The following is a 22,408-nucleotide window of genomic DNA, read 5'->3' on the forward strand; positions in this document are numbered from 1 at the left end:
AGCCGCGCTTGTATTTTAATTTGGCGAGAACATTCGAGTGACGCCTTAACGATATCTTAAGCTCCCCTAGAAAAGAAAATAGTTCAATATTCATGCACGGAGACAATTTCGCGAAATTGAAGAACAAAGGGTGGCCACCGTCTTTGATGAATTTGGGACAATAGGACGTCTTCTGTTTTCTTTGTCTCGGGGCTTGAAATGTTTGTCTTAGACGGAAACTTGGCTCACATCCTACCAAGATCGGTATACTGTTTTTTTCTACGGGGTTATAACGTAGCGAATCTCTCCGCTCTAGCGTCCCCCGAATTATCATTATTAATGATTCGAGGGCGAAAAGAAATTAATCTCTTTAGTTTTATGGAAAAGAAGGTTGCGAGGGCTTGGACACTCGGTGCGTGCGGAATTCGGTGCCATTCCTCGGTTCCGGGTTATTGGGCTTGAGAGTGGCCATTCCCTCGGGACATTCTGGTGGCGAGATGAAGGATTAAAGTGTCTTTCCAGGGAGAAAGTTGGGCCAATGTCCGTTCCCCCCCCCGTTCCTCCGTCCTTTGGATTAAAAGATTAAATATGGCCGCATCGTTCTTTATTTTTCAAAGTGGAGTTTTCCTTTTATTATCTTTAAAGTTCTAATTTTTAATCCGAGGAAATTATGATTGGCGCTCTTGGAAGGGACGAATCTCCCCTTGGAAAACTCCTTCAACTCTCAAAACTTTCGTAGGCTGCCGCTTTTGCGTTTATTTAATCCTTTTTAAACTTTGTTTATATTGCAGTTTATGTTAACGGCTTTTTTCATTACTCTGCCGGGGGCGGGGGGGGGAGGGGGTAAACCTTTTTTTCTCGGCTTTAAAATGTCTGGCTCCAAATAATAATAATAATAATGTATTTAAGAATAAATAAATCATCTCCCGTGACTCAAGAACATCTTTGAGCTATTTCTATCTTTTAAATTCGGATAACGCGTGTTTATTTCACGCTAAGCCTTGGAGAAAATCTGAAAAAACTCACCACGGTTTGAAAAAAAAAAAAAAAAAACACTCGACAGACCAATTTGGAGGCGCGTAATTCTTCTTCTACTAGAGATACGGGGATGTCCTTTGAGTATGTTATAGTCCAATTTGTCCCCCATCCAACCATACTAAGAACTTAGGGCTACGACAAACGGGCCGAGTAATTAAGCAAAACGTAAACAAACAACTTCCTCCATAGGAATAGCATTACACTAAATTTTGGAGGCTCGTAACTCTGGTTCTACCAGAGATACGGGGATGCCCATTGTTTTCCTGTTTCTCAATTCAGGCGCTCTTTGCCACGAAGGCGAACCCGCTTTGAGTGGAGGTGCAATTCGAGCAACGGAATAAGTCTATCACGGTCCCCTCTTCCAGTATGTTTTAGGCTATCGCGTGTTGCTATTATTTCGGCACTATTTTTTCTCCCTTTATTTACCTCCCCGTTGTATCTATCCGCCGCTGCTTTGCGTGCACTGCTGAAAAAGTGAAAATGCCGAAAGAATGTTTTCTTTTCGACTTAAACGATTTGCGCATTTTTTTTTAAAAAAGAAGGAATATTTCGAGAAGATGGTAAGTCTTTCTCGTGTGTCCCGCCTATCTTCGTAATAACGAGTGCTCTTGGGGATCCGGCACGTCAAAATAAGCCCCGAAATGTTGAATGTTGATTCTTGACGGTGTGTGTGTTTTTAAGTTCCGAGTGCGGGAAATACATCGAATTAACTAGGGACGTAGTACCACGCACCAATGGGAAAGCGTGGCCACCCTAACTTGTATCGCGATCACCTTAGTTTGATTGTCTTTTATGAATGGTCATGTAGCCAAAGAAAAACGACAGAAAAATTGGTTTCCGCCTCCATATTTGTACAATAAATTGAAATGAGACGCTTGTGACGACGGCACAACCATCTTGTTACGAGTTGTTTTCCTTTTTCCTTCGCCATTTTCCTTTCTTTTTCTTTTTCTTGAAAGCGGTGTTTGAGTGATGGGGGGGGGGGGAGAGGTAGGCCTAGGCCTCCTTGGCTGTCGGGATGATCCAGCTCTCGCCTCTTCCGTCTCCTTGTCTCAACTCGAGTTTTTCATAAATAAAAGGGAGCTGTCTCTGGCTAAGATTGCGCTAAGCCTAATCGCCGCTTCGTTTTAAAACGCCGGCTGCATAGAGCGCAGACTTTTCTTAAGGCCTTGCGTGGTCCTTGTCGCGTGTCCGCGGCTGCAGCAACTATATGCAGACGCTCCGTTCCATCTTTGACGCAATTTCTCGCGACTGTCCCGGCCGTATCGCCGCTTCGTTGAATGGACTTAATTTATTTGCCGGGGCGATAAGCCCAAGTGCCTTGTAAAAGTAGCTATTAACCATTCTCCCCTAAACCCCCCCCCCAACACCCTAATAAATGGTTTATTTTGCTCGATGAGAAGAAGTTGAGAGTTGGATGGGGGTCACGTGGTCACGTATAAAAATTCCAGTACGATGTCGCCAGCCACGAAGAGTATTTTTGAATGTTCAACGGGTTTTAATCGATAGTTCCCGAAAGGAGAGATTAACTTTAATGGAAATGTCCAACCAAGTTGTATAAATTCGGTAGCTGAGCTGGGGTTTTAACTCCAGGCGCTTTATCATTGTAATTCTAGGGAAACACGGAAGGAGCTTGTTAAATCTTGGCCCACTCTTTTAACGTGAACATTCATTCAATCTATACGTGATCTACGGCGCCGCCAGTTTAGAATGGGCTGCGAGCCGAGAGGCGCAAGAGCTGCTCCGAAACGTATTCCGGGAGCTCCTACACTCCACTCCTCTCTTCTATAGGGATATCCGACTCAACCTACCCTGCAGAAGCCCCCCCCCCACCCCTAATCCCCCCGACGCCCTATAGTCATTCCAAAAGGATCCCCCCCCCCATCCCGAACGACAGGCAATCAAGTGATGGTGACAAATTTCTATAATGTCATCCAATATTATGCTAAAATAAATCGGGTTGCGTTCAGGGATCAGAAAACAAACCCGGAAAGCCGACGGTAGAATTCTGTAAAAGTAGGCTAAAAAATGTCGTCGTAATTTTGCTTTATAGCAGCTCGGTAAAATTGGGTCGCCACTTAGGCCTACCTTCGAGATAAATACGCCGTTAAAAGAATTGTCCGAATTAAGAGTTGACTTCAGTATTCTTAACATTGAGAACCATAGCTTTTGTTTGCCTTAAAATAATCATCTGTAGTATTTTGAAGGTGAAAATGATTTGAAATGGTGGGTATCCGCGGGCGACAGAGACGCGTGTACGTTACGTCTTTAGGTTGAGGGCGTTAATGATTGGCTCGGCGGCAGTTTGAGAAGAGTGGCAGTGCAGCAGCCAGCTCTTTGGCCTTAAGCCTTGGCGAGGTAAACGACCGGATCGGACCCATCCCCGCCGAGAGAGGGGTGATCCGAAGAATGGGGATCATCAACGGAAAATAAGACCAGAGAGAAAAAAGAAGCTCAGGAGCACCCCCCCCCATCCCCCCACTCTCTCATCCTTATATCTCTTTTTTGCATGCTGATGGAAAAGGGAGGTTCTTTAAAGAAAGGTTCTCGGGGGGGGGAGTCTATGTATCGAAGCTTTATACCAAATTATACTTGGCCCGCTTGGACAAATATCGAACTTTTAGACTTGATTGATTGGAGATAGTTTTAGCAAGGGCATCGATGGTAAGGAGACAATTACCTGTCCCCCCCTCCCGCGGTTACCCGTGATTTAAACGGGGGGGGGGAAGAGTACGGCTTGCTTGTCTTGATTCCGGAATGGATCGAAGATTATGGCTGAACTTTTCCGCTTATTCGTAATTTAATCTCTTATCAAATTTGTCGGGGATCGAATAGACCCCCTATCCCCTGGGGGGAGAGGAAAGGGGGTGATTAAGGTGACGTTTAAACCCCCCCTTCCCCTCTTCCTTATCTAGAACCACCTCTCTCTCTTTAGCAACCTTAATATCAAACGTATTCCATCAAAATGGTCCATAGACTGAAAGGGATTGACGTATTGAAGAGTCTTATAGGCTATTCCTATTTAAACCGAGCGCTATTTCATTTCTGACTTTCAATCTCGAACAAAATTTAGAGTCAAAATACTCTCTAGGAAAAAGAGGGGATTTTGATTTAAAGCTAGAGCCATTTCGTTTGAGACTTTCGCAACGCCCAATAGAAGAAGGTTAGAGTCAAGGTAGTTCCATTTCAAGCTGGAGCTAATTCCGCTTTGACTTTGGTACTGAACGATAAATTTGCCAAGTTTACGGTGACTATAGGTTCTCGTCGAAATGCCCCTCCCCCCTCCGGTGAAGATAGGGAGAGACGAGTGAAGAGAGAGAAAGAGAGGAAGAGAAAGGGAGAGAAAGAGGACGTTAGCCCCGAAATAGAGGAGAGGAGAGTACGCGTTGGGAAGAAAGTATTCTATAGGTTAGAACTCCCTTCACCCGACTGTATCATCCAGCGAATCTTGGCTATAGTTTTGCCCTTTGTTTTAGTGTCGAGTGAAAGACGATTCGTATCTAGGGCCGTTCTATTTCGGGCCCCGGCTATTTCACGCGCGCCTTCGACGAGCGCGTAAGGGGTTACTCGGCCAAAGCCGGAAGTGTCGTAGCTCGGGAATTTAATCGCGGTAGTCCATAGGCGCGATCTATTTGATTTTTGCTTCGTCCCAGCCCTGCAAGTCTTGCCTCGATCCCTTTTTACATCAATTTGGGATGAAAATGATGGCCGGCTTTTCGAGTCTGAATCGACATCCGTAGAGATGTTAAGCGCCCCCCACCACCCCCACCCTCGCAACCTTATATACTTTTTATCAAAAGCGAATTAAACCGAAGGCGCCATTCTTCCTCACACACTTTCGTGTTCTGAAAATGATCTCGCGTGACGTATGAGCATCCGGTTAATTTACTTTTGTTTTTATCCATGTAGCCAAGTTCTTTTCTTATCTCTCTCTCTCGCCCGAGAATTGATGATTTTTTGGCTCCCATTTGGAGATTAATTCTTGTTTTTTTTTCTCGAGGAGGAGAACCGATTTGAATTGACGCTATTAGAACTGAATTCCTTAATTTTTGAGCGAAGCTATTTTGCGCCGTTTGTTGAGAGCTCTAAAAGAGACCAATCTAAATGGGACTGTTGGATATTTTTCAAACCGCGTAAGCGTGGCAAAGTTGGAAAATTTCAAACTTCCTGATTAACACTCTGATTTTGAAAGTCGTTTTCCTCTTTCAAATTTCCAAATCGGTATTTTAGTCTAAAATCTGGAGAATAAGATAATGTATATGAGTATAATGATGGCATTTATTATTTTGTTAGTAACGCGCGCGTCAAATTTATTTTTGGCGGCATGTTTTGAGCGAAAAATAAATTAGAATTTAATCTCTTTGAGTGTGGCCCTTCTTGGAGCCGAGCTCTCTAACTTTTCAATAACAGCGTGCGTGGTTTTGCTATTCGAAGCGTCTCACTACCAGCCCGAGCTTAATTTCTTAATTACTTAACATCTCTCGTACTCGAATACCTAACCCATGTCCAGGATTATATTCTTTACCCATGCAGCATCCGTGTTGGACACTGTGGCGGCGGCGGCGGCAGCTTGTAAATCGCTATCTCGTAGAATTCTCGAGCTATAACAGCGTAACTGTGCATGGCGCGCGAGGAATTCTGGGTCTTCTCATTACCATTTAAACTTAATTTGTTCCCGGCGGCCCGCAATTAGCTGGCTAGTCCAGATGTGGTCGTCGCGTGCGACCGTGTGTAGCGAAACCGGGACCTGCGGGTCGTCGAGATTTTTCGGAGTGCACTAAGCTTCTGGCGCGTATCATTGCACTGGCGTTTCTTGCCCTAAAATAAAGCCGCGCGGCCTCTCGCAACGTACCGATTTTTGGGGAATGTTTAGGAGAAGCGAGAACTCTATTTCATTCAAATATTACTCGGGGGTACTGAATACGACCAAAGGCGAATAAGAAAGCTCTGTTTAGAAGAAGTGTTTAGTAGGCGAGAATTAGGCCTATTACACGCGTTGAAAGGATTCCCCAGAATCTCTAATAATATCGGTAGTTACGGTGGTGTTATAAAGACAAAGTGTATGTGCAGCCTCTTAAGAGCTGGTCTGGTTCCCTACAGTATCTTCGGGCTGCCTGCTCGAGGGAATCAGAGTTTGGGTTTGGGGGGGGGGAGAGGGGGTGTCCACTTGAGTGACCATATCAGCACTCATCTTTCGGGACAGGTTTGGACACTCCGTTGTCATCCGCCATTTCCGCAGCACCCCCCCCTTTCCCTTTTTTTGGCCTCTCGGAATCCTTTCAGCCTCTTACGATCCTTGGCTCCCTGCAGGATGGCCAACGTTTACCAGAAGTTAATTAAATCTACGCCGAAGTTATCGAGGCGTCTGCAATTCTTCGATTCTCTATAGCTTACGAAGTAAAAAGCTGGACTTTAGGAGTAATCAACTTCCACGCGGGTTGTTACCCTTAACCCTAACGGTGCCTGCCGTCGGCTAGAGGGGGTCGGGGGTTGGGGTGCCGGGGGCGGATATGCCTCGGGGTGGCGTGTAAGGAAGAAAATCTCCTTGGAAAGCTTTATTTCCTTCAAAAAGGCCTCGGACAGGAAAACCCAATTGAGTTATAAGGCTTAACCCCCTTGTCCCCCCCGTTCTCTCTCCCCTCCCTACCTTCTCTTCCCGAAATGTAGCCGCTATTGGCCCCCTTTGTCTTGTAAAAGCCAATTGGCCCTTTTGTTCCCCAGACACCCCGCAAATGCTATATGACCATACGCCCTGGACCGAACCATCTCAAGACCAGCCAGCAGTAAAGGCTGATCCATTCTCTTTTTTATCACATATCCTTGCTGTAAGCAGAGGCATTTCACCATTTTCTAGTTCTATAGTTTTGTTCACGGAGATATTTAAGTTGAAATTCATGGGACCCCAAAATTTTCACGATATTTTAACAGTAAGATTTAAGCTAAAAAATAAATTAAGAAAGAACGGCTTTATTACGTTGGGTCGTAGCTTAATATTATTGTACAATCCGAATGGGATGAACTATATCAGGCGTTACATATTTTCTCGGTGGGTCTCTCTAGCTATAACCCGTTTCATTCCGCCATATCCCAACTTGATACTTTTCTCGCTTAAAATGGCTTATATAGCCGTCGCCATTACGACTCACTCGGAAAGCCTACCGTGTCCAAGGGTTAAGAAGGAGCCTTATGGGGGTCGAAGAGATATTGTGTATCAGTGTGGACTTAGCCTCGGGCCTCGGTGGCCTCTCACCCTGAACGTATACTTAAGGAAGGAACGAGAAAAATTGTAGTCAACCCCCGCGGGAACACGCTGCAAATTAGTTTCCTCTAAGCCTCGGTCAGCCTAGTAGTTAGTGATATTTTTTTCTTTATATTGTATATTGAAAGCCCGTTGTTTTATATGAAAAATGGACTGGTATCCCGCCAAGCTCTAAGCTGACATTATTATAGAGAGAGCTACTTTATCCTGAAAAATTAGAGGAACAAGCGTTGGGTTTTATGACCCGTTTCTGTTCCGTAAATTGGACCCCTAAAGTAGACGATCTCCCAAATTAATTGCTCATTTACGCGCCTGTTCTACAAAGTTTAATCGCCTCCCAAAACCACCGAGCACCGAGAAAAATCTCTTAAATTTCCCGCCAACGGAGATTTGAATTTTTTCGGGTTATGTCCCGCCCGCTGCCGACCTGTGATTGGCCCTATTACGGCGACCGCTTTCGCCGCGACTCCGCGAGTTGGCGCCAGGAACTTGGCGATTTTCAGTGAAGTTGTTCGGCGTTTTAAAGTATAATTATGTTAATTTATATTTAATTAAACGGGATTTCGGTGTAAGGACTAAACAGTATTAAAATTAAAGCTCTAACTTCGGTGTTTGTAATGTTTACTCGTCGCCGAATAACTTGACAACTTGAACTTGAATAATTAATCAGTATAGGCCAAAAAGTACGTCCAAGGCTTAGCGAATTTATCTTAGTTTGAAGCCAATTTTCAAGCGTCCTAAATTATTTATTTACTGTTTAATTTCAGGTTTCTACGGATTCTTTTAAAGGTCACTAGAATGTATTACGAGGGAAAACTTTGTTGGGAACGCGAGGACCGGATTAGAGGATGAGAAATCTTCAAACAAACAACTTCAAGGTAAATTAATTTCCCAAGTTTGACTTTCGAAACCTAATTAAGTTTAAGTCGGGAGTTTAAAACTCGAAAAGAATGGCGGGATTTTTGACGTGCAACGCCATATTATTACGATCCTGAAATTCCCGCAAGAATCCTTTGGGCATCGGGGGGGGGGGACGGAAAATCGTCATCCAACAACGCCACTAGTCTTCCCCCCAAAAATTTCAAGGAATTTAGGGAAACCAAAAGGGGGTCGAGTGTTGAAGGGGGGGCGCCTCCGGGGGTTACCATATTGGTTTTCAGCGCACGCTGTTAAATCATCAAATTCCCTGACTTGTTTATGGGAGGGACAAACGTAGTAAAGTTAACTGCAAATGGTATAGTGTATACTTGGCCTTATTTGCTAGTGTATATAGGAGATCCGCAATTACAACAACTCTGGGTTTAAATTAGAACCTGGAGATTTGGAAGCTGCAGCTCCTCCCTCGTGTTTATATGCTCTTCCCTCCCGAAATCAAGGAATGGCCCGGCTGCTTTGTTTAACGATCTGCCTTATAATGAAATCTGGAAATTTTGTCGGAATTACCTAAATTTCGTAGTCGAGATCAGAGAGTGGGGGGGGCAGGGGGGGCTCGTTTGGGAATTTGGATATTGCTTTCTAGGATGGCCCTTGGTTTATTTTTCCCCTTTCATGGAATTATTTATTTGTTTACACGTTTCATTCGAGTCTGAAATTGGAAAGGGATTTTAAAGGCCGACTTCCAACGAAAAGGGTTCTTACGAACTGAAAACCGAGCATCGAGACTAACAATGGAGCGACCGTGCCGATTTTTGAATCCCCGCTGGGGCAAAAGTTGGAACGGTTCTAGCGAACTGAAGATGGACAATAGAAATCCTTTTAAATTTATTTCCTCTCGAATTTTTGCTTTCCCCTGAAGGAAAGTCTCTATTGTGTATCTTCAGTTCGCTAGAACCGCATTACACGGCTTTCAGTTAGCTAGAACCCTTCCATCTTTTGCCCCAGCGGGAGTTCGAAAATCGGCACGGTCGCTCCATTGTTAGTCTCGATGCTCGGTTTTCAGTTCGTAAGAACCCTTTTCGGTGGAAGTCGGCCTTTAAGGTCCAAAGACGTTTAATTTCGCTTCAAACACCCGCAGCAAAATTCTAGAAAATTATTTAGTTTTGATGTTAAATTTTCGAACAAAATTATTCGAAATTTAGAAACGGTCGTAAAAAATTCACAGGAATTTTCAAATAAATCTTATCTTTAGGTAAAGTCTTTCAAATTCAAGGTGTATATATATTTGGTCCACGAAATCGAGTCCAGGAAACTGAGTTGAAATTTTATTTCTAATAACTAAAGCGTGCGTGGAATTTAAGGGTTGAAGGAGTAGGTCAGTTTTTCACTTTGTCAGAGGAAAAAGGCAACGTCAAGTTTATTCTTATTTGATGTTGCGGCTTTGCCCCCCCCCCAACCCCCAACCCCACGTCCCCGGCACAGTTAACGAAAGAAAGAAGAAGGGGGGGAATGCAATAAACATCACTGTTTAGAGTTTAAGACAATCCGAGTGCCATATAACGTTTGTGTGTTTATGTGTGGGGGGGGGACAATGGGGGGGGGACCTTATTTATTTTGAATTCTCTGTGGCGGCGTTGGCTAGACCGACAAACTTTAGCCACACCAAAAGTGAGCAACACTTTGTGTTTTTCTCTCCCGAAAAGAAAATGTTTTATTCAATCTTGACGAAGATTGGCATTAACAGTTTTGAAGGCTCCGCCAAGTGAGTGACATTCCCCACTATGCAATGTATACAATATTTTGTTAAACAAAGTAGGTTTTGCCTAAAAAGGGAGCTCCCCCCTTCCCCCCGCCCCCGAAGGTGTTCCAGAACTTTATATAAATTGGACTTTTAAATGTAATATTTGCAACGTATTTTTCAATCGAAAACAACTGGAAATTGGGTTAGTTTTGAATATTTCATAGAAAATAGTTGGTTGGGGGGGGGGGGTAAACGTGTCCAGTCCCGAGTGACCGCTAACGATGCCCTTTCTCGCCCGCGTGCCTTCAGCGTCGAACACTTTTTTGTATATCGGCGAAGCGCGTATATAGGGTTCTTAAAAATTTTTATTTAGGGTCTTAAAAACTATACGAGTAATAATGCATTTTGTACGGCCAAGGCTTAAGAATCTTGAAAATGACTTTTTTTACCCCATCTCTCTCTGGGGTCCGAATAAGAAACAAATAGGGAAATTCCACGGAAGGACATCATTGAGTTTTTTCTTGTTTTTCGCCTCCCCAAGGAGTATGTATGCGCGTGTAGGGGTAGCTCGTTACGGGGGTCGTGGGTCTCTCTCTGTCTCTAGGCGGGGGTGGGTCCCCCCTGTCAATGGCGCTTTGCTTTTTAGCTCGGATGGCCTTCCGCTCTCTCGGCTTAATTACTTCTAATTGAGGACAGAGACCGAGGAGAAAGAAATACCGAAAGAACAAAATGCTAAGAAACAATGCGTGCTGGGGACAGAAAGTCCAGCCGCCCCAGTTCGCGTTGATGAACTGGCCCAGGGCAGAAATATATTAAACACGACGCTATCACAGACCCTAGGAGCGAGCAACCCAACGAAAGGGTTAATTGCCGCCTATCACTTATAGAAAATAAGGGAAATTTGAATCTAAAATCTTTGTGGCAACGTCTTGAGATTCAATATAAACTATAGTTTATATTTGAATCGTTTGATAAAAACTTGGTGCCCGAAGGAATTAGAATTCTTTATCCACTTCGGTTTCGTTTTGTCCAATCAAGAACCAGGAATAGATTGAAGTGGGGGGAAGGATGGATGCGTGGAGTCTCTATACCTGTACCTCCGTTCAACTTAACCGATTGAACAGTGTACGGCGGGATCGTTAACGTCTTAAGCTGGGGGGCTTTGTATATACATACAGAGGAAAGAGCGAATGTCGTCGAAGCACGTAACGCCGCAAATAGTTGAATAATTAGCGTAATTAAGCCGCCGCCCCCTGCCCCCCCCCTCGCCTACGTACCGTGTAAAAGGCATTTCTTTTACTCTTTATTGCTAAAAGTTGCGCGTGGGGATGCGCCAGCCAGCCAGCCAGCCAGCGCTTAGTAATGGATATATATCCCTATAGGTGTGGTGCGCGTTTCGAGCTATAGTGTCGACACAAGCTGACCGCGCGCGACCATAGAATTATTAACTTGGGCGGTGTAATTATAAGTTTAATGCCTTTCCTACGTGAGCCGAGACTCAATTTTCAAGCTTTTAAATTAACAACTAAAGGTTTACGAAATCGTTTTTTCGGGGGTTCATGTCGCGTCAATGGCCAGCGATGCCGATGGGGCTCAGACTAGTTTTCAAAGTGTACTATAATCCTCCTCCTGAAGAATAAGGGTTTCCTCCGACACCTTCAAACAGATACAATGGGATACCATAAGATATGTGGTCCATCCATAAGTTTGTAATGTCTGGTAACTTAGAAACTGGAGCTTGAAATTTTGAAGTGATTGAAGTAGGGAGGTCATAGATTCAGGGTAAAGCGAGGGACATACGCCTGGTGAGTGGGGCGCTGCTGTCAAATTTGGGCTTAGTAAGTTCAGACTAAATAGGACTTAGATGGAAGTCCCGAAAAATTAACCACCACCGAGTGTAGTTAGGGCTTCAATTGACTCGCTTAATTCCGTCGTTCTCGAGCTGGAAGTCCATAGCATGACGAAGTATTGGAAGTGTCATACTTATGAAACATATCTTATAATCTAATGGGGGGGGGATAGTTTTTTTCTTGAGAAAATAATAAGTGGTCCGCGTTATTCCTGATCATGGTTTGTATACCGTGTTGACCATCATAGCCGCGCTCGAGTTAACTCGTAATATTATGTATGTACAGTTGGTGATTTTCCCCCTACATTGTAGGGGGAAAATCACCAACTGCAGTATTAGGGATCATAATACCGTACTAACGAATTAACTCGTAAAAAGCGCTTGGACTAGCTTGGCGTACTTGTCGATCGAATTCAATAAGGTATAATTGGTAAAGGAGAAGCCTAAAGTGCACCCATAAGCGATAAAGATAGAATTGACTGTCCCATCCCTTATAGTCCCATCCACACTGATGGGCGGCATTCTTACCGCCGCCGCGCCGCGCCATCACTATTGTCCGGAATCTAATTTGGTGGAATTCCTATCGCACTATAGTTTTCCTTTTCGGAACATTAATGAACTCTAGAGAGATATTAGGCCTTTTAAAGTGTGTGTGTGTCTTGGAGGGGGAAGGGGACAGGGATATGTAGGCTTTGAGCGCTCGCCCAGTATATCGTGGTGAGAAATAGAAGAAAATCCTCCTGAACTACCGATAAGAGAAAAGCGCCGCTGCAGCCTCGGAAATATCTTTGGATGGAGAGTCACCGCACCATTAGGGTTTCGGAGACACGAGTCAAGTCGGCTAGACACGGTTTCCCCCATCAGCTAGCTCACGGTTCTATTCTATTTGTCGCCTAGGCTTTTTGGTTTCAATATGTGTCTCCGCTTAATGTGTAGCTCCGGCTTCGTACTCTGAGAAAAAAATAAAAGCGTGTAGAGGAATAAGAAATTTGTCAATTGGGACTGGTGCCACGCATTTTGTCAAAGACGCCTGCAGAAGTCAAAGCCCTCCTCGCTGCTGCCTGCCTTCCACGCGCTACCCGGCAAGCGAATCTTTACTTGGAAAAGTCGGGAAATTTAAAATTGGACGGGAAATATTTGGGAATTTTGAAATGAAAATTCTGCGGTAACGACCCTTAAGAGCCATGCAGGAGTCATTTCTAATGAGCTGGGTCTCCCTCCCTTCAATCTCTCTAACAAGCCCGCCTTTAATGCGCAGGCTCTTACGTCACGAGCAGGCACTTGGGCCTATTTAAATTTTGTCGAATAGTTCTTGTAAACATTTTGAAAAAGAGCTTGTCCGCTGATTTCGAGCTAAGGCGCTGGAAAGACGGGCGGAGGGAACGGATTGGTGTCTCCCTTTGGGTTGAGGGTTTTAAAGGAACCATCTAGTTTCTGAACGACAAATCATTTAGGATAGGAGCGTTGGAGCGTGGAAGGAAGGGGGTTGGGGAAGGGGCTGTCTCGCCATAACTGTACGTCAAATTTATGTTCTATCATTAACCTTTTTAGTCAGCCCCGAAATAAAGTATATTTTTACATTGGCTTCGCTTGTCCAATGGGAGCGTCGATATCGGGTAGGCCTGGTGGGTCCGGGTGCGCTGCCAACTGATACCGTATTTCCGTATATGGATAACCTGGGTTTTTCTGGCCATCGGAGAACTGGGTTGCCTTTTCTCCTTTCTTTTTTCATGGGTTTGACTTAAGGAATTTCCGAGTCGAGTTATAGAGACTCGAGACGGAGATAGAGTTCGCTTAGAAGATGATTAAACCGGAAGTTATATATAATAAAGGCTTTCACTCTCAGCACGCCTTAATTCGAAGTCGTGTCTAAATAACTTATAGAAAACCATGGTAAAGACGCGATTACTTCGGTGCGGTGTCGCTTAATCTACTTTCGTTTTGGGTTAAAAAGCCAAAGTTAGTCTAAGAACGTTGGGGGGGGTTGGAGTGTTTAGGGGTCATTCCGGGGGAGGGGAGGGAAGGGGGGACCGGAAATTTAAAGATTCCAGAGCGGAAGTGACGTGGGCGGAATCGGTTGGCCATTTCCGGGCTTTCAACTATCGAGAGGAAATATTCCTTCAAAGATATGTATGGGTCCCTTCCCCCCCCCCCTTGTGACAAATTTTTATTTATGAGCCCCCCCCCCTCCTAACTGTGGTTCGCTCTGGCTCTTGTGTCTGTGTGTATAGGTTTAGTGTTTGACCTTAGGGAAGGGCATCTGCAGGCGCTCCATTTAAGTCGAAGAATGTCAACAAGTCAAACGAAATGACTTTTTACGCTCCGACTATGAATATAGGCTATATCTTCTTTCTCAACGGACGCCCCTACCATCAATTGACCTTGATATACTAGAATGCAAATGATTCCCCGCTCGTGGCTTGTCGTGGTTTGTTTGTTTACAAGGTTTATGATTGGCTGAGCGTGGTGCGTTGTGCGTGGTGAGTGGGCCAATCGTCAAGGTACTTATCAGCCAATGTACCAATATAGAACTGTAAGAAATGCGCTAAAAATAGCTTGTTTTTTCTTTATGCCGTCTATTGCGTAATTATAATCTTGTTTCGTTCGCCCCTTTCCCCCCCCCCCCCGATTTCTTTATCTCGTTATTAATCTCTGGACTTGGGCACTCGCAGCCTATTTATATTAGTTCGTATCGCGAGGGAAGAGCCACTACCGAAAAAGTGGAGCTACAATTTCTAAGAATTGAGTGATTAATGGCGATAGTGTTTTACCCCTCGACTTCTATATACTCTTCGATGAAATTGCGTGTATTTTTGGATATTGGTTGGGGTCAAGTTTGAACATATGGCTTTAGAAATACCTACTTCAGAATGAGTGTATAATTAATTCTGCAAGCCGGCTGAATTCCATTTTGGCTCTGTGCTAATGTATTTCTAGGTTCACATTAGCTGCTATACGATATTATTTCTGACCAATAAAATTGGTCAGGCGGTCAAAGAAATCTTAGTAAAATTGGGGCAGCTTTGATTTGTATAGAATCACGTGGTGGCATGCAATCATCAACCCTACCTCGTCTCTTAATAGCCCCGAAATTTTCTCCGATGGCGTCATTTTGAAAGCGAAGCAAATTCTTGTAGTTCTAATGAGGCGTTTGAGGGCCCGAATACGACACCTTAGCTTCCCATTCCAACCCCCCCCCCCCACTCCCCCCTCACTCCCCCACCATATATTTAAGCTAAATCAGTATCAACTTTGATCAAAAAAATAAAGTGATTTTTGATGTCGGGCTCGAAGTCAGCTGCGGCAGAGGCAGTGGCAGTGGCGATGGCAACGATTCAAAAATGTTTATTTTGCACTTGGTGCGCTGCTGCTGGTGCTTGCTTGCTTGCTTGCACGCTAGTTAAAGATATTTGAAAGCCAAAGAAGAAGAGAGAGCGTCGTTAAAAGTTGTTGCTCTTTTTATTAACGTCGAGTCTCTCCCCCGAAATTGTCAGTTTTATTTTTAAAATTGGGTAACTGGATGTGGGGGCGAGGGGGGGGGCGCTGCGCGGTGTCAGAATCTTTTAAAATGGAATGCAAATCAGATTGCATCTGACTCCAGCCCCCTTTGCAGTTTGCACCGCGCCACGCCATTTTTTTATCCTTCATCTTTTAAAGTCTTTAATTTTTCTAGACGGATTCACGGTTTATTATTTTGATGGCAATAACCTCCTATTTATACACTCACTCACTAGCAGAGGCAAATATAAGAAAGGGAGAGTTGGGTACGTGTAACGTCGTCGTACTGGGCACTGCACCCTTGCTTGCTTTGGCCTTATTAACAGGAGACAGTGGTGGTGGGTTTTCTAATTAGGACCGTATGGTTAGAGGTAATCAACTTGGGCTCGGCCATTTCGATTGGTTAGTATCTCGGGGTCCAATTGGGGAGAGAGAACCCTTTGACCGTGTGGGGGAGGGGGAAGAGGGTAGCGGAGGCGACGATCGAATTAAAGATTTCGGATATCGCGTCGCGGATATTGTATTTTTATTGAACGTCATAAATCTTGTAAGGCCATGCTAGGATAGGCGTTAAGGCGGCCGATGTATGGGGGCCAGCGTTGCCTTAAGGCGGCTGCCGAGGCTTATCTCTCTCTCGTAGGCAAATATCTACTCGACACTCTCCTCGACTCAGTGATGTCGACGGTGGCTTTATCGGATGGGCTCATTTCGAACGCGTCCATCAAGTTGTTATTGCAAATAATTATGCGCCTTACAGATTTTAGCGTTGTCCGCTCCTTTAAGCGTGACTTGTTGTTGGCTCGGTATACCAGCAAACCCTGGTAAAGTCGGGAAATTTTCAAGCCAAAAATCTAGCTGTGACAGTCCTGTATTTTTCAAGCACGATTTTAGAATTTGGAAAGTGGAAGTTTCAAATTTGAAGCCCAAATGTTGTTCTTCAGAATGATTTCCGATTTTAGTAAATTGTGTCACTACGCGGATATTCGTTGGAAAAACATTTTTAAGTATATTCTTATCGGTTTATCATAAGTTTATAAGTGATATGTTCCTCCCATAAGTATGACACTACCTATACTTAATTCGTAATGCTACTGAGAGAGTTACAGCTCGAGATAACTAGTTCGAGAAGGAGAACGACGGAAGCGAGTCAATTGAAGTCCTAACTACACTCGGTGGTGGTGGTTAATTAATTTTGCATGCAGGACCAAGTTCCATCTAGGTCCTATTTACTCTGAACTTACTAAGCCCAGGGCCAAGTTTGACAGCAGCGCCCCACTCACCAGGCCTCCCTCGCTTCACCTCCCTGAATCTATGACTTACGTCAATCACTTCGTGACAAGCTCTCAGCAATAACCAGTGACAAACTTACGGGACATAGCTTATGAACTTATGGATTATTCACGAGAGAGAGAAAAGATATATAGTTCGGAAAGAATTGTTCCGTAAAAGGTTTCGTAAATAATACCTTAATGTATTCTATGTATTATGATATAAACCGGAAGTAGATTAATTTCGAAGTGACGAAATGCTTCGTTCGCAATTGTTCGCGAGATACTTTTGGCCCGGAGGGCTGGCCAGCTGCGGGTGTCCAAGTTAGGCTCGGCTTTGAATACTTCTGGCTACTCTACTTTGGAAGGGGCATGCCCCGCTACGTTTCAAAGTTTCTTTATCCGTTTTAAATATTTAAAGTTGTAGATATAAAAAAAAGGATAAGAAAGGCGATCAAATATTCCATTTTGAAAAAAGGTACGAGGAATTGAATATCTATTCCTAAACCTCTTTGCTTCGCGTAGCGGGGTTAGATTTCGTTATTTTCTTAGAAGGACCCCCCCCCCTTGGAATAAGGGGTTTAAATTTCACCATGTCTTTCGAATGAAACGTTTGAAATTAAAATAGGGGGCTTCCCCCCTCCCCCCCCTCGACCGGCATCTAAATCCCGGGGAAAAAGAGATGCCAATTTCAAATGAATCTTCCTTGAATGAATGAAGTTTTGATTAAAGCGTGGCGGGGGGGGGGACCCTACAGTTCACAGTTCATTTGATTAAGGCCGAAAAGTCCAGGCAAGAGTGACACTCTCTCTTCTATAAAAATAACAAAACAGGAAATAGAAAATTCGGAAACTTCTCTCGAGTTCGAAGCTTCTAAAATTTATTGTTTATTCGAATAGAGATAATAGAGTGAAAAGCGGGGGAAGTGGAAAGATCCGTGGCTCGTTTAAAGGTTCGCCTCTATTGGCCGCGGCTCATCGGGAAAATGGACACTGTATTTTTAGAAGTTAGTGTTTTTCCATCCTTCATTCGTTCGTACAATTTTAGTGTCGTATTAACAAAGACAAATAGAATCGGTGGAAAGTGAGTTAGTGTAAATGTTTACGGGGTACGCGCTGAGAGGCCAGACAGGTGGTTAGTTAGCTGCATGGTACATCTGTATTGCGGACTAGATTTCAACTCGTGTTGAACAATTATCAATGAATTTGGATCTCGTTTTTAGACTAGAGCCCCATAACCTATTTACGATTTGTTTTCTACTACTTTTAAAAATGCCGGCCTTTCATATTTTACGGATTTGAGTACATGGGTGACGTGCTATTACAATGGTGTGGAACTGGATTATTTCTATTCTTTATGTTGAGTGCGAGTCTCTAAAGGCATTTGCGTAGTTAGTTCGTGCTCCCCTCGGAACGATTTAAAGTTTTCAACTTTTGACAGTTGCTAGAGTTGGATGATTTATGGATATAGGAAAAGGTTATGGGCCCGCGTTCCGGATATGACTATAGCAAACGGAGCTCGATCTAACAACCATCCGGGAATGTCTTTAGTTTTATTGAATCGGCCCATATACATCATACCCCCCCCCCGCCCCCGACCCGCGCGCTACCTGATTTTATTTTTTTAGTTTTAGTTTTTTTCCTATTTTGTCTTCGACTATTTTGATAGATTATAGCTCTGGCCAAAGTAGATTAGCGCGGGAAACTCTCAAATACTCCCATCTCGCCAATTCTTAAATTTGAAATGGTCAACGTCAAAAATGAAATTGGCCCATTTTTTCCATCCAAAATCTTAATCAAAAATGAGCCAAGTTGATTAAAATGATCCGTTTTGAGCAAAATCGCGTTAAAAATTGAGTAAAGAGCTCAAAATCATCTCGTTAAATTGATCCAACTCGCTCGAAAATCTGATAAAGATGTTATACTTCTGGGAAATATTTCTGAACTCGGTTGGCACGCCCAAATGAACCAAAATAATAATCAGGCTGTTGGTACTTACCCAATCGTAGTTTGCGATACAGTTCGATTGGGTTCTCTTGACAAATGATGTAATAAGTTGGTGTCTCGTCCGATGTCTTCGGTACAGTCTCGACTCTTGATAATTAGTCTTTGACGGATGGTGTTAGCGTCGGCGGTGGCGTCCGAACCACTGCGATTTAAAAGCGACCGTCGTCGAATCGAACCGGTTTCTTCTTTGGAAAATAGTATACTTGATACCGAAATCGCCCCGGGGGGGGTGAGGGGCGCGTATCAATCTGGTAATCGTGTACTTAATGTACTGGCGCCGCCGGTGGACTCGCGCTTTAAATACGCTATTAAAATTGAAATCACGTAATGGGTTTCTTTCTCTTTTTTGTGGGGGATTCGAGTTCTGATTTGTAAATTGCGGTTTTTTCGTCTCTCTTCTTTAATTTGGGGGTAGAGAAGATGAAACGTCAAAGTGAGTGGCGTTCCTTTTGCTGCTGCTGCTGCTCGGATATCGGGACCAAGTCGGGAGTGAGTTGTGCTGGCGCGCGTCGACTTGACTTCTCTCTCTCGGGTTATCTGAGCCCGAGCGCTCTAGGGTTAGTGGACTCCATCCTCCCTAATGTCGGCTACGACCGCCAGAGAGCGCTCCAACTGCGCAGCTCTTCCTCCTACGACTTATTATTTTTATTCCTGCTTCGCCTCCCTTTGCCTCCTTGCGTTCCCTCGCCTATCTCGCCCCGAGTATCTTCATCGATTTTCCGGTGACTGTAGTGTAGTCTCAAACCTTAGGAAACGACATAAGTCTATAACTAAACCTCCAAGTTACGCACTTTTACCTTTCTCTTCTTGGCTAGCGACGCGGCGTGACGTATTCGCCCATGCGCAGGCCAGAACTGTTCTCAAGCTGCTGGTTCCTCCAAAGCTCTCGTGGTGATATATTGGCCGCCAAACTTGGTCGGGGTTAACCTAGAAAGGTACAATTTCGTCTTGACGGTGGTGCGAGCCGCTTCGTTCTTAGGAACTTGGGAACAGCGGCGATGTTGGGGGGGGGGGGGCGCTGGTGCTTGTAGGTTCTGATTGTAGGACGTGCGCGCGAGTTCGCCTAGACATCCTTAAGGGTACTAGCTTGGCCTTACACCGGCGATGCTCTCGGGGGGGGGGGAAAGCGGGGTTGCCGCTCCCAACGAACTCGGAAAGATTTTTATTCTCTTGCTTGTTTTTTGGGGGGGGGGGGTTATATCTTTGCATTATCTCCTTTTGGAAATATTGTTTTTGCCCCCCCCCCCCTTCCTGAAAAGTAAAAGTTGATATATTTTCTCTTAAACCTATATATAAGATATTTTGTTTGAAGGGCGAGGGAGGGGGGAGTGTCTTTCTATTCCCAAGGTAAATTTTCTCGTATAGGTAATACTTTATTGATATTTGAATTCGTTGCATTTTTCATTAAAAGATCCCCCCCCCCCAAACTTAAATTTAACATTTGAAATATTTTTCTTTTTTGTATAGTCAATCTCTTTCTGTGGTGTCCACGGCAACGATATCGTCTGGTATCATTATTCATCCATCTGATTCTAGGCATCTTGGGGTAAGCGTAACTCGCTTCAAATATTACTTACTCTGTCCCATAATTCCTTTCCCCACTTAAACCAATTTCGCGCTGCTACCTTAAAATGAATGCGATTTTTAAGGGGAATGTTTAGTAATAGTGGCTATCGTGACGAGCTGTCATTTGGGACGTCTTGTTACCTAACAATAGGACCGTATACAACCGGGTTTTAAAAGTACTTAACGTGATGAAAACGCTGAAAGACGGGAATATAGAAATTGTCAAAGTCCTATTTTTAACTTTGAGTTGATAGACTTTCGCCATGAATAAATGATGATTCGGGTTCTATTTGACTATGGGCGCGCGAGGAATGATGGGTTTAAGCTTCTCAAGTACCTTTTTCAAGTATTTATCAAAATATGAGAATGCGGCAATGGCAACGGAGACTGCGCATTACTTAGTTCAACCCTTTTACTTCAAATTGTTCCATCCAATTTCTATTAAAAGGGTTGCCCCCGAGTTTTGATATTCCGAAAATATTCAATTAAAGTATGTGTAGTTTTGGGGGTCCAATTAGGGTTCCCCCCCCGTTATGATGATATTAGCCAGCCAGGCTTTTATATTTTCCCGACTTGTGTATTAAGCCTTGGCCTTGAGATTTAACGAGCTTCCACTGCACCGCGACTCTTTTGTCTAATTAATTTAATTATAATTATAATTATATATTTCCGGTTTGCGTCATATTCTCATTCTCTCTATACGGAAGAAGACTTTCAATCTTTGTATAATCGGAACACTTTTTTGATTCCCTTATAATGCGAACGCCCCCGCTTATTAAAAAGCGCAGCGTTAATTATGTACCAGTACAGGGTGTTTCGGAGATCACCGGTGGGCTGCTATGAAGACGTACAGTGGCATTGTTTGTTCTTGGGCCTTTGGGTATGAGAAATTTCATGTTCTTTGGCCTTTGGGATGAGAAATTTGATGTTCTTGGGTCTTTGGGATGAGAAATTTGACATTCTTGGGCCTTTGAGATGAGAAATTTGACATTCTTGGGCCTTTGAGATGAGAAATTTGACATTCTTTGGCCTTTGGAATGAGAAATTGGATGTTCTTTGGCCTTTGGAATGAGAAATTTGACATTCTTGGGCCTTTGGAATGAGAAATTTGATGTTCTTTGGCCTTTGGGATGAGAAATTTGATGTTCTTGGGCCTTTGGGATGAGAAATTTGACATTCTTGGGCCTTTGAGATGAGAAATTTGACATTCTTGGGCCTTTGAGATGAGAAATTTGATGTTCTTTGGCCTTTGGAATAAGAAATTTGATGTTCTTTGGCCTTTGGAATGAGAAATTTGACATTCTTGGGCCTTTGGGATAAGAAATTTGAAAAAAAAAACCGTCTTTTTTCCGGTGTCAATGGAATTGGCGTATAAATTTCAAAGAATCAACTTCTGTGGATCAATATTTTTATCTCTTTAAGCGAAGTATTCCGCATGTTGGTTATCGTACCCCCCCAAACCCCCTTTATCCCCCCGCGCCTATATCTTCGATTATAAATGCATTTTCTGGTCGATAAATTGCACATACGCCCACGCACCTTGTTGGTACTGTGTGTGTTTATGGGAAGGGGGGGGGGTGTTAGGTAACACGGGACAGCCATTAGAATCCAAGCAGCGCCTAGTCTAAAACCTTAAACAGGTCCAGCGTAGTAAGGCGACCTCCATGGGGAACTATTTCGTCATGCCCAAGTATATATCAGTTCGGGCCTTAATTAGACTAGGAGGAACGAGCTGATGTATTCGGGCGCGAGCCGTGAACGGGCTCTAATGAGTGTGAAATTATAATCAGTTTAGTCCTCGATGCCAGTTTGACATCGTCAGTCTAAGAGCATCGAGGGGGGGGTGCTTATATTACCCCCCCCCCCCCAAACAACAGTCGATGTATCGGAAGCCATAACACCGAGTTATTATAGCTTGATTGATTAATTTCGATGCTGAAATATGATTTCGACCAACAGTTAATTTTAAGATAATTTTGATAACTTCGGGGGTTTATCTACTTTTGTTTTTAGCGTATTATAATATTGCTTTGGAGCTCGAGAAAGAGGGGGGGGGCGTTTGGGCTGTCAAAATTTGATGATGAGGTATCGGATGCCATCTCGCTCCCTTGTTCGGGGTTCGGGGACTACTTTTCCGCTTCATCCGCTCCTCTATTTCATCTCCTTTCAATATCGTTACTGTAAAATGTACCTAGTTTTAAATACGGCCCCGGTCCGGGCTCGCTTGGGCTAATCGAAGCTTCCTACTCGGGGGGTCGTAGCCCCTCGATTTATAGCGCGGTTTAACGCTAATTTGATATTTTGATTTTAATATATCGCTTAATATAC

General features: G+C 43.9%; 2 protein-coding genes across 6 annotated transcripts in view; one reads left to right on the forward strand and one right to left on the reverse strand.

The window, feature by feature from the left end:
- The window catches only part of LOC149618064 (somatostatin receptor type 2-like), a 45,625-nt gene extending 26,227 nt beyond the window's left edge, over positions 1-19,398 (reverse strand). For 2 of the 3 annotated variants that reach the window (XM_089855515.1, XM_089855513.1), the window contains exons 1-2: positions 19,312-19,398; positions 18,507-19,259 (exon numbers count right to left, since the gene is read on the reverse strand). The gene's annotated coding sequence lies outside the window, so the exon portion shown is untranslated. Of the gene's footprint in view, positions 1-18,506 lie in introns of all 3 variants that reach the window. The other variant, XM_089855514.1, reaches the window with a different exon arrangement.
- Positions 1-22,408, forward strand: part of LOC149618065 (putative RNA-binding protein CG14230) — an 80,793-nt gene that overhangs the window by 17,788 nt on the left and 40,597 nt on the right. Inside the window, exons 1-3 of one of the 3 annotated variants that reach the window (XM_089855511.1) lie at positions 7,794-7,959; positions 8,044-8,154; positions 19,982-20,060. The gene's annotated coding sequence lies outside the window, so the exon portion shown is untranslated. Of the gene's footprint in view, positions 1-7,793; positions 7,960-8,043; positions 8,155-19,981; positions 20,061-22,408 lie in introns of those variants that run through there. The other 2 variants (XM_089855510.1, XM_089855512.1) reach the window with 2 other exon arrangements.

This window comes from Phalangium opilio, unplaced genomic scaffold (assembly GCF_054372755.1).
Source record: "Phalangium opilio isolate 3A_F unplaced genomic scaffold, DU_Popi_V2 ptg000209l_1, whole genome shotgun sequence".
Classification (NCBI taxonomy): domain Eukaryota; kingdom Metazoa; phylum Arthropoda; class Arachnida; order Opiliones; family Phalangiidae; genus Phalangium; species Phalangium opilio.